The sequence below is a fragment of the Primulina tabacum genome, chromosome 11 (assembly GCF_025594145.1).
Source record: "Primulina tabacum isolate GXHZ01 chromosome 11, ASM2559414v2, whole genome shotgun sequence".
NCBI classification, from domain to species: domain Eukaryota; kingdom Viridiplantae; phylum Streptophyta; class Magnoliopsida; order Lamiales; family Gesneriaceae; genus Primulina; species Primulina tabacum.
Genome location: NC_134560.1, coordinates 8,718,682 through 8,730,491, shown reverse-complemented (window position 1 = coordinate 8,730,491; position 11,810 = coordinate 8,718,682). Strand labels below are relative to the sequence as shown.

Below are 11,810 nucleotides of genomic sequence, written 5' to 3'. Positions count from 1 at the left end.
TGAATATTCGTGTTTAGCTGGATTCCATTAAATAGTCTTGGCGTGACTTGCGAACAGGTCAGTTACAACTGATGATTCTTAACTGGTCCGGTGAACTGTTTCTCTGAACTGGTCTGGTGAAATCAGATTGAACTGATTTAACTATATCAGTTCTTTTGTTTAGCTGGGTTTTTCATCAGTTGAGCTCTTCATCAGCTGGTCAGACTTCTGAATGTTTACTGCTGAACCACCTATCAGCTGGACAATCAGTGGAACTGTTCTTTGATATAGCAGTTGGACTTTTTCAGTTTTGGCAATCAGTTGGTGCTTTCAGTTGGCGTCTCGACAGCTTCAGTTTTTGTTTGGGAACTGATCAATTTGTAACCCGATCAGTTTCAGCTTTATGTGCGTTAGATAAATTTGTTAGAAACAAAATAATAAGTTATGTTAACATCAAAATCAAGATTGCGAATATGAAATGTTCCAACACACACATATATATATATATATATATATATATATGGGTCTTCCAAAAAATTATCATCAAATCAAATTGTTAATTTAACGATTTGGCCCGAATTGGAACCGAGACAAAAAAATTATTATTTTAAAGAGGTTATTATTAATTTACCTACTACTAATTTAAAGCTCGAGCAGCAGCGGTGGGCACGGCGGCGGCCCATGTTGATCGAGGAACGTTGAATCCACCATTGTTGTCTGAGTCGCCTCTACTTCCTGTTTTCTTCTATATATGCAAGACTGAGTTGTTTCAGTTCAAGCAACTAACAAGAACTGATGGTATTGTAAATCCCGGTACTCTATTTTTCTCTGGATGTAAAATGTTCATGATTGTTGTTCTGGTTTGAATATTGAATCTGCATGTTCTGGTCTAAATATTGAATATGCATGTAAAACTTGATTCTTGGACTTGATTTGAATATATCTATCATCTTGATTCATCATGATTGAATTTGATACCTTTCAAGTATCATTTTTTCTGCGTTCAATCCAAGAGACTTCATGTTCCTACACTTTGAAATTTCCAAATTAGATAAGAACATTTTTAATCAAGATTCCTAATTAATTTTATTGTTTATTAGTTTTAGTAAAAAGTAAAAAAAATAAAAGTTTAATCTTCCTAAAAAAAAGTTTCCTTTAAATCAGAAATGTTTGTGGTTCAATTCTTGGATTTGGTTTGTTCGAATTCCCAGAATTCATATCCTTCTATTTAAATTTTTAAGTTGTCTTTTGATAAGATAAAGTTGCCATTCAAGAAAAGAGATTACTGAATCTCTTGAATTTTTTCTGGACGGGAAAACAAAATTATTTGGTTTTTTAATTAGATTAACTCTCGTGTGACGCGGTCTCACGGAGTCGATCCGATCCATATTTGCAATAAAAATTAACATTTTTTACGTAAAAATTAATATTTATTCGTGGATCGATTCGGAGATCCGTATCATAAAATTGACCTTGAAGACGGTCTCTTAAGAGTTTTAGTGATTTGATTAATACAATTTTGTTGTATCAAAACATTCTAGGTTAATGCTAATAATTTATAGTTCATCTGGTATCAAAGTCTCATATTTGGAGCAAAATCTATAATAGTTCGAAACTTAACTTACAATCCCCTCCATCAAATAAAATAAATAAATAAATAAATAAAAACTCTATGTCAATATTAATTTGAATAATTAGTCAATTAAAAACAAGGCCCAAGTCACCCAAAGCCAGCTGAATTATGAGTCCCTAAACTCCAAATTGATCTCAAATGCAAATTTTGTCGTTGGATTTGTACTTTTAACTTGCAATTTCTTTTTAAATTTTCATTTTATTTAGGTCGTTTATTAAAAAATAATAAATTCAAAAGGCTATATATGGAATATTTAAAATTTTATAACGTGTGTTAGATACTTGAATACTCTTTTAATTATATCAATTGAAAATCATTGGTTGTCTATTTAAGCACACATTAACAACATATATTATTTATTTGCTCAATCAATACTTCACAGATTCTTATAATTCTTCTTCCATTTTTTATTCTTTCATTTGTTCTTAGACTTCATCCACATTTATATTTGACACTTAAATGAACAACCTGATATGAAACAAGAAATTAAAATGAAAAACTCCACTAATTTATGAAAAACTATTCCTGACCAAAACAAAATGTACTTAATAAACAAAAAGAAAATTGTAAAATTATAAATAATCCAAAAGTCAAGAATTTGTTTCTTGCTAGTTCAATCATTAGAAAACAATTTGAAATAATAAGAACAGAATTTTAATATGATAGAACTCATTACCAAATACCAATCATGACCCCAAAACGCACTCATTCATTCAATTTATAAACATTTAATTGTCATTTTCAAGTTCTTTGATCAGGTATTAAGCAAATCAAGGATTTTGTATGAGTATGATTATCCAAGTTTGGGACTTCCTTGATAGCATCCCAACAACTTTCTTCTGCATTTGATATTGATTTTATTTTAGAATCTGTCTTCTCAAGAATTTGAGAGAGCCTATGCATAACATCTGAGTCACTATTCTCAAATACACTTGATTTTGTTTTAAACTCGGTCCTATCTCGTTTTCTAGTGGTTGGCAGAACCTCTGAGCATATGGCCTTGGAGGGTAATGACGAAGCAGAGTCTTTTTAAAATGGAGGCTGATATGAAGATTCTTGAAGCTGATATGAAGACTCTCGCTTAATTCTCTGCACGAATTCACCAATATTGTAATTAAACTTGTAATCATGTGACAAATTGGCACCCTTATTTCCTTCCATCTCTAATGTTCTTGCATCAATATCATCTCCTAGTCCAATTAAATATTTTTCTGTGGTAGTTCCTTTCCCAAACACGAAACTTAAATCTTCGTAATCTTCAAAAGTTTCAGTTTGATAGTGTTCATATTTAGAATGAAACTGACAAAGAACAATACTAATTATATATGTAGGTTTTATATTCTAACTATAAAAATCCCACTTTAAAATAATGCTCTCATATTTCATTAGGAGCAGAGAATTTCATCGTCTCAATATCTCATCTAAAATCGGAGTTATGACATATAAGTTTATAATAGTCGTTGTACCGATGTTGGACAATTTTTTTAAAATTGATATTAGGTACTAGTCATTTGACACTCAGAGTCAATATATAGAGTGCTTTCTTCAGCAGCCGGGCAGGGAGATGCCCGGGATATTTTCTCTCCTGACAATCAGGAGCCCGGGCTCTCATGCAAGCTCCTGGGAACTTTCTATCCAGGCTATCTTGAGAAGCGCACCACACTCGAGTGTGTCAGTTTGGGCATCTTATGCTTGGCAATCATTACTGTCAGAACTGCATGGGTTTGGCGTGTCAGAGATGTCATCAGAAGCAGGGTATGGGCACCCGCCTTACCATACTCAGCAGGTGGGCACTGAAAACAAGATAATCATGGGATTTTCTCCTATAAATAACAGGTATACATATCATTTACAGATTCTGAAATTCTGAACTTTCAAACACTCACGTATATTCACACATTTACAGCCATTTTGCCCTTCTTCTTCACCTGCTGACTTAAGCATCGAAATGGCTACGCCGGACACTCCTCTGGCACCCATTCACTAGTTTATCTTCTTGTCTGCAGGTTACAGTGGAAGCCATAGCTTACAAATATATCCCTTGCTGATTTCCTTAATGTATCCCTGGTGTTTTAAGGTTTGTATGTGACTATTTTTTTTTTTTTTGAAACTCAAACTGCATTTTATTGAACTTCGTTAGGAACCCTACATTCATCCATAATGATGGAACTAATAGAGGTAGGAACCGTAAGAAATTTGACACATGTTAAAGGAAGACGTATCGTGTAGGAGTTGGCGACGGCCAAGAAGCCTACAACTTTTGACGAAAAGTTGCGTACGCCGACTCAGCTTCAGAAACTGAGATGCGTATACGATTATTCCTTTGAAAATAATGCTCCCAAAATTTCTCGTTGATGGTATGAGATGCCTATAAATAGCAACGATTAAGGTCCCTAAGCACACACACCTCATAAGAAATATACACCATCTAAAGAGAGCGTGCAGTGCTTAGAAGGCTTCAACCGAGAAGAAAAGCAGAGAAATCAAAATTTTCAATGGCCGGAGGTAACACTCGATTTAAGCTTCCGCATATTATATATCATGTTTGTATACACGTAAAACATGATTTTGAGAAAAATTCTCACAATTGGTATCAGAGCCGTGATACCTCTGCCTTGAAAATATTTGTTTTTCATATCAAAACTTTAAGAAATTTTTTGAAAGTTTTACGTAAAACTTGAAGTGTGGATATGAATTTTAAGAAAGTCTACGTACCTGAAAATTTCTTCAAAATTTCTTAACGTTGCATTTTTTAAATTCTCGGAAGGAAAAGTTTCTGAAAATTATGAGAGCAAATTCTCGGTCACAAAATTTGCATGAAGAAGATGGAGTAATAATGCATTCTGTAATGATGTGAAATGCGAATTATTCACAGACAAAGCATTAAAATCGAAGGAGACATGGGTCTGAGTCAATTGTTCAATTAGTCAATTACTCAAAATTTCAAAATTCTTGTACGAAAATTATTAATTAAAAAAAATTATATATAAATATTTAATTAATATGTGGGACCCATGCTAATTATTTATTTTTTATTATTATAATTTTTATAATAATAATAATAAAACTAAATAAAAATTAATGTGTTATTAAGTTATATGTATAATTCGGTATACATATAGCATTTGGTTAAATAATGTGTACACATTAAAATAATTTTAAGTTCAATACAAGTTTAGAAATTATTTTTGCATATTATATAAAATGTCAAATATTATGGATAAGTGTTTGATGTGTACATGCAAATTTAATATTATGTTTGCATTTATTCTTGAAATTTAAAATGCAAATTGTATTGAAAAAAATATTTTGGTAAATCAATATTCACATTATGTTCATATTAAATTATATTGAGTTGTTTATAATTTAAAATGAACATATCAAGTGAGATGTGAATATAATATTTAAACTAAAATATTTCAGATATTCACAAATGAACAAATAACCTCACTTTATCACTACTTTGATTGAAGAGAAAAACTGATGGGGAACGTATTTGTTCATATTAAGTAAAAATGTGAATATAAAGTTATTTAGTATGAAAAATTTTGGCTTATAAAGATTCACATAAATGTGGATAATTAAGTTGAATAATAATTATAAGGTGACGTAAGAAAACATGATCTAAGGGAGTTCTTCATAGACCGGTTTAAACTGCCTTGACTAGCCACTGGTCTCCCTGATGAACATTGCTCTGTCTAGGAGTTGGGTATTTAAAGGGCCTTAGCACTACCTATCTTTCCTGGGAGCACTCTTGGAAAGTGTTGATTGCGAAATAATTATTATATAAAGCATTAAGTGAAGCCAAAATTTTGTCCGGTGAACCGTATAATTTTAAATAATTGAGGAATAGCCACAGCATCCTTAATTATGAAAAAATTATGCATTAAGTGGGTTTTGATCACATAATGGACATCAATGGTAATTAATTATATAAAAATAATAAAATTTACCCCACAGGGATTTTTATTATATTTATATAACTAATTAGGTTAAAATATCAAATTATATTTTTCTTAATTTACCCACAGGAGTTAAGGAAAATATATTTTGATAGTTTTATCATAAAGTTACAGAAAAATCTTATTGAATTAAAATTTTAGCCCACAGGCAAATTTTATGTCACTAGATTTTTAAAAAACATGATTTACATTGGTAAAACATGATATTGTCTCAAAATTTTAAGCATATGATATTTTGTGCAGTTATGCAACCTGCGACTTTTTCTGATATGAAATGTGACATTCCCGATCTAAAGGGCGATAATTATAAAATTTGGAAAGAAAGAATTCTTCTTCAATTAGGGTGGATGGATATTGATTATGCTATACGGAAATACGAACCATCTGCTATTACTGAAAACAGCATTCCGGATGATGTTGATCTTTATGAAAAATGGGAGCGATCTAATCGACTCTGTGTAATGTTCATAAAAACCAAAATCTCTGCTGGTATGCGTGGTTCTGTCGATCAGCATAATAATGTCAAAGAATTACTGAAGGCTATTGATGAACAGTTTCAGTCTTCAGATAAGGCTCTTGCAAGCACCCTAATTATGGAATTCTCTTCATTAAGGCTCACCAGTGTGAGAGGTGTACGAGAGCACATAATGAAAATGCGGGATATAGCGGCTCGGCTAAAGACACTTGAAGTGGAAATGTCTGAAACTTTTCTTGTGCACTATATTTTATGCACTCTTCCACAACAATATGGACCTTTCAAAATTTCCTATAACACACATAAGGATAAATGGTCAATTAATGAATTAATGATCATGTGTGTTCAAGAGGAAGGAAGATTGTTAATGAAAACGAGTGAAAATGTTTTTATGACTACACAAGGAAAGTATAAGAAGCAAGCCAAAGTCAAGGGAAAAGGGAAAGGAATAACTCCACTCCAACCTGACATCAAGAAAGAATCCAAGTGTTTCTTCTGTAAAAAAACGGAACACATTAAGAAGGATTGCAATAAATTTAAGGACTAGCTTGAAAAGAAAGGTATTCCTACTTCATTTGTCTGTTATGAATCTAATATGGTTAATATGATTTATAACACATGGTGGATTGATTCTGGTTCTACAATCCATGTTACAAATACCTTGCAGGGTATGTAAAACCTAAGGAAGCCAATAGAAAATGAGCGAAGCATCTATTCAGGAAACAAGATGTCTTCGCATGTGGAGGCTATTGGGACTTGCTGCCTAGTGTTGAATAGTGGTTATATTTTAAAATTAGAAAAGACTTTTGATGTTCCTAGTTTTTCTAGGAATTTAATTTCAGTTTCAAAACTTGTACCTCTTGGTTATTCATTTCAGTTTTTGAATAAATCAATAAATTTGTTTTATAAATCAAATCTTATTGGAAATGGTACAATGATTGATGGTCTTTTCTCTATTTCTTTACAAAATAATAACACCACTATGCATGTTCAGGGAGGTATTAAAAGATGTGTTATAAATGAAGATTCCTCTATATTGTGGCACAGAAGATTGGGACACATCTCCATAGAGAGAATTAAAAGATTAGTAAATGATGGAGTACTTCGTACTTTAGATTTTACTGATTTTGAGACTTGTGTGGACTGCATTAAGGGAAAGCAGACCAATAAGTCTAAAAAGGGTGCCAAGGGGAGTACAGAAATATTAGAAATCATACATTCAGATATTTGTTGTCCAGATATGGACATGCAAAGTCCGAAATACTTCATCTCTTTCATTGATGATTACTCACGATACATGTATATCTACATGCTTCATAACAAAAACGAAGCACTAGAAGCCTTTAAGGTTTTTAAGGCTGAAGTGGAGAAGCAATGTGGAAAACATATTAAGATCGTGAGAACTGATAGAGGTGGAGAATATTATGGTAGATACACTGAGAATGGACAAGCACCTGGTCCGTTTGCGAAGTTTCTCCAAGAACACGGGATTGTTGCCCAATATACTATGCCTGGTTCTCCGGACCAAAATGGTGTAGCTGAGAGGAGAAACCGAACATTATTGGACATGGTGAGGAGCATGTTTAGCAGCTCTAAACTTCCTAAATCTTTGTGGATTGAAGCTCTTAAGACAGCTGTGTATATATTAAACCGAGTTCCAACTAAGACTGTCCCAAAGACGCCATTTGAGTTATTTAAAGGTTGGAAACCGAGTTTGCAACATATACGCGTTTGGGGTTGTCCTTCTGAAATAAGAGTTTATAACCCACATGAAAAGAAACTGGACCCAAGAACTATAAGTGGATATTTCATTGGGTATGCCGAAAAATCCAAATGGTACAGATTCTATTGTCCATCTCACAACACTAGAATTGTGGAATCAAGAAATGAAAAATTTCTTGAAAATGATTTGATTAGTGGGAGTGATCATTCAAATGACATAATTCTTGAGAATGATCACATTAATGAACAACCCTCTTATTCAAATGACAGATTGGTCATTATTCACAGCCCTCAAGACCAAATGGGTGTTAGACAACCAGTTACTGAAGTTCCACAAATTGCTGATGAAAATCCAGTGGATCAAGTTGTTAATGAAGAACAACAAGAAATTGTTGATCAACCAAACAACCTAAGGAGATCTACTAGAATAAGAAGATCAGCAATATCTAGTGATTATGTTGTGTATTTACAAGAATCGGACTTTAACATCGGAGCCGCAAATGATCCTGAAACGTTTTCACAAGCCATGAGTTGTAATGAGTCAAAACTATGGTTTAATGCTATGAAAGAAGAGATGAATTCTATGGCAGTTAATGGAGTCTGGGATCTTGTTCAGTTGCCTGATGGTGTAAGAGCCATTGGATGTAAATGGGTCTTCAAAACAAAGAAAGACTCATTAGGCAACATTGAAAGGTATAAAGCAAGACTCGTTGCTAAAGGATTCACTCAGCAGGAAGGAATCGACTACAAGGAGACTTTTTCTCCTGTATCTAAGAAAGATTCTCTTCGTATCATTCTAGCATTAGTTGCACATTTTGACTTAGATTTACAATAAATGGATGTGAAAACAGCTTTTCTCAATGGAGAACTAGAGGAAGAGGTTTATATGAAACAACCTGAAGGATTCTTCTCTTGTAATGGTGAGCAATTGGTTTGTAAGCTTAAGAAATCTATATATGGATTGAAACAAGCCTCCCGCCAATGGTATTTAAAATTTCATGATGTTATCTCTTCATTCGGATTCGTTGAGAACCCCATGGATCAATGTATATACCAGAAGGTCAGTGGGAGCAAGATTTGTTTCCTTATTCTATATGTGGATGATATATTACTTGCAACCAATGATAAGGGTCTGTTATATGAGGTGAAACAATTCCTCTCTAAAAACTTTGATATGAAGGATATGGGCGATGCATCTTATGTCATTGGCATTAAGATACATAGAGACAGAATTCGAGGTATTATAGGTCTGTCTCAAGAAACCTATATAAACAAAGTTTTAGAGAGATATCGGATGAAAGATTGTTCACCAAGTATAGCTCCCGTTGTGAAAGGAGATAAATTCAATTTAAGCCAATGCCCAAAGAATGATCTAGAGCGGGAACAAATGAAAAACATTCCTTATGCTTCTGCTGTCGAAAGCTTGATGTATGCTCAGGTTTGCACTAGACCTGACATTGCATTTATTGTTGGGATGTTGGGAAGATATCAGAGTAATCCAGGTTTAGACCATTGGAAAGCTGCAAAGAAAGTCATGAGGTACCTTCAAGGGACCAAAGATTATATGCTTATGTTCAGACGAACTGAGAATTTGGAAGTAATTGGCTACTCTGATTCAGACTACGCTGGCTGCATTGATTCAAGAAAATCCACTTCAGGATATATTTTCATGCTAGCTGGTGGAGCTGTATCTTGGAGAAGTGCAAAACAGACATTGACTGCTACTTCCACTATGGAAGCTGAGTTCGTAGCTTGTTTTGAGGCAACCTCACATGGTGTATGGTTGAAGAGTTTCATTTCAGGGCTTAGAATTATGGATTCTATATCTAGGCCATTAAGAATATATTGTGACAATTCAGCTGCTGTTTTTATGGCTAAAAATAACAAAAGTGGTAGTCGAAGCAAGCACATCGACATTAAGTATTTAGCCATAAGAGAACGTGTTAAAGATAAGAAGTTACTTATCGAGCACATTAGCACTGAATTGATGATTGCGGATCCTTTGACTAAGGGCATGCCACCATTGAAATTTAAGGATCATACAGAAAGAATGAGACTTGGTTCCTTTATGTAATTTTGTTGTAAGAACAAATTAATGAAACTATGATGTGATATTTTCTCATATTTGTTGTGCGCATATTCATTAATTCGAGAAATATCAATAAAGTTGGACCTCGAATAAACATTGGGTTTATTCATTAAATTATACAGTTTTGAGAGACATAATGCATTGTAATACATGGAAGATAATATTCGTTTTTAAGATAACCTATCGCCATGATTCATGTATTTTGTTTTCTCCTATGGTAAATGAGATATATGTGTCAAGTGGGAGAATGTAAGAAATTTGACACATGTTAAAGGAAGACGTACCGTGTAGGAGTTGGCGACGGACCAAGAAGCCTACAACTTTTGACGAAAAGTTGCGTACGCCGACTCAACTTCAGAAACTGAGATGCGTATACGATTATTCCTTTGAAAATAATGCTCCCAAAATTTCTCGTTGATGGTATGAGATGCCTATAAATAGCAACGATTAAGGTCCCTAAGCACACACACCTCATAAGAAATATACACCATCTAAAGAGAGCGTGCAGGTGCTTAGAAGGCTTCAACCGAGAAGAAAAGCAGAGAAATCAAAATTTTCAATGGCCGGAGGTAACACTCGATTTAAGCTTCCGCATATTATATATCATGTTTGTATACACGTAAAACATGATTTTGAGAAAAATTCTAACAGGAACTACATAAGAAATACCAAAACAAGCTTGTTGAATGGCCGTTTTGACTAATGAGTGAGCGGCTCTATTTACTTGTCTCCTAATGTAATCGATTTTTATCGAGCTCGGGCTTCTGCTAAGCGCTCTACAAGCTGTAGTAATGAGTCCGAATTCTGTGAGGTCTGGTGCCTCTGAATGGATAGCATCTACTCATGTCTTGGAGTCAGATTCCACTATTACTTTATCATGGCTCATTCCTTTAATCCAAGACAGAGCCTCATGGATTGCAATAGCTTCTGCTTCCTTTACCAGTGCGGTTCCATGGTGCAGGCTCGTTTTGTACGTGACTATTTTTATATATATATAAAGACAAAAACTTATGTGAAACGGTCTCACGGGTCGTATTTTGTGAGACGGATCTTTTATTTGGGTCATCCACAAAAAAATATTACTTTTTATACTAAGAGTATTACTTTTGTTGTAAATATCGGTAGGGTTGACTCGTCTCACAGATAAAGATTCGTGAGATCATCTCACAAGAGGCCTACTCTAAAATTAAAGTCTCTGTGTGAGACCTATTCTAGAATTAAATTCTCTAAGGTGAGAGAAGAAAAACGTATCCCTGATGTTTTAAGGTTTGTATATGACTATATATATATATATATATATATATATATATATATATATTATACTTGTTTATATGTAGATTTTTATATATATAGTTTTATAAATATGAATACTATTTCTTTTAAAAAATTTACAAAAATCTAATTTTGATACCACTATGTTTCTACAATATTTATAAAAGTACCACTAGACTATTAAAATATTGCACAAAAGTCAAATAATACATTGAATACACCATTAAATCTAAATAATTAAAAAGATTTTTTTTTACATACAAAGATATTTACCATTAGTTTAATTATATACCGTCAATGAAATATATTAAAATTATATTGAAGAAAAAAAATTAAAGGAATTTTTTAAATATATTTTAAGGAAAACAAGTAATAGTATCTTCATGCTTTAGCAAAAGATGAAATTTAATAATGTTACTAAAATATTACTTTATGTGTATGATTAATTCTTATGCTTGAAAACTAAAAATGTTATTAACCTATTAAATTTTTAAAATAATAATTCCGGTTTTCTAAAAAAAGGTAATATTAGGTCTATTTTCGGTATCAATTATTGGAAATTGGAATGTAATAGACCTATCATTCCATTTCCATTCGAATTTAATTTCGAAGCTGGTTTTATTCATGCCTTATTCAATTCCAACGTACAATCATGTGGTTAATACTCATTTTGGTACT

At 32.9% G+C, this 11,810-nt stretch overlaps 1 long non-coding RNA gene across 1 annotated transcript; it reads left to right on the top strand.

Annotated features, from left to right (window-relative positions):
* Window positions 1-636: 636 nt before the first annotated feature.
* LOC142517893 (uncharacterized) lies at window positions 637-2,793 on the top strand. The gene is made up of 2 exons (XR_012813418.1): window positions 637-777; window positions 2,584-2,793. It is a non-coding gene; the product is annotated as an uncharacterized LOC142517893 (long non-coding RNA).
* Window positions 2,794-11,810: the final 9,017 nt, after the last annotated feature.